The sequence below is a fragment of the Cryptotermes secundus genome, unplaced genomic scaffold (genome assembly GCF_002891405.2).
Source record: "Cryptotermes secundus unplaced genomic scaffold, Csec_1.0 scaffold1025, whole genome shotgun sequence".
Classification (NCBI taxonomy): domain Eukaryota; kingdom Metazoa; phylum Arthropoda; class Insecta; order Blattodea; family Kalotermitidae; genus Cryptotermes; species Cryptotermes secundus.
This window is the reverse complement of record NW_019730118.1, coordinates 1,218,879-1,220,070: the sequence shown is the minus strand read 5'-3', so window position 1 is coordinate 1,220,070 and position 1,192 is coordinate 1,218,879.

Here is a 1,192-nt window from a genome sequence, read left to right as displayed (position 1 = left end):
TTCGAATTGCTCCTGTGATACCCAAGCAAGCCAACCTTTGCAATTTGCTAAGTTCTGCCATGCTTGTCTTGAGTTTAAGTCTGGGCCACCATACTGTGGTGCCATATGTAATTATGGGTCTTACAACCGCAGTGTATATCCAATGCACAACGTGCGGCTGCAGTCCCCAAGTTTTACCAGACATGCTTCTGCATGTCCAAAAAGCCTTATAGGCTTTGTTAATGACCTTGTCCAGCTGCTTTTTCCATGTTATTCCCTTGTCTAATTCAAGACCAAGGTACTTGGCATTGCTGAAGAGCTGGATTGTCTTATTGAAGAGGGTCGGTTCCTTAAGGCCCTTTATATTTCTCTTCCTAGTAAACGGTATAATTACCATCTTGTTAGAATTGATGGAAAGACTTGTTCTTTCACACCATCGTTGGACCATGTACAGAGCTGTTTGAAGACGCTCTGATACGATCGAAAGGATACGGTATAGATAAATACAGGAGTTATATATAGAGGGAGTGATGTGTGAAAGTAGAGATAAGTTTGTGTGTACTTAGTATAGCCAATTACAGATAGGCGTATGTACAGACAGCACTGTGGGTATGAAGAGAAGTACCTCTTTATGTTGTTGTATAGCGGTATATAGAGAAGCGTCTATATAGGCCGTAATATAGGGAAGTAGAGCGTCCCCTTTTTCTACATTACTATAGCCATGTAAAAAGAGGAGTCAATGCAGGCAGTGGCAGTAATATGGGCAGGAGAGACGTCTGTGTGTATCATATGCCATATACAGAGAGGGGTATGTACAGGCAGGAATGTAGTCAAGAACAGAGACAAGTCTTTAGTTTTGCCACAAATAAGGAGACTTTTGCACCGCGCCTTTCGTCTTCCTCTCCTCCAATTACTATGATATTATTATTATTATTACAGAGGAAGGGCACAGCGCAATCGTTACTGGCCCTATTGTTGGTTCCTACGCTCCCCTAGATGGAGATGGGGTATCCAAGCTAGGAGGAGGAAGCTACACTCAGTTCGTTGGCTTAGATAAAAACAAATACAATTTTAATAAAAAAAAATATAACAATACACAAATAACAAACGACACATTTGACCAAGAAACTAATACAAGCTCATTTAGAACAAAACAATTTCCCGTCGGCACCACTTGTGTCGACACTAGACATATTAGGACGTTAAACACTCA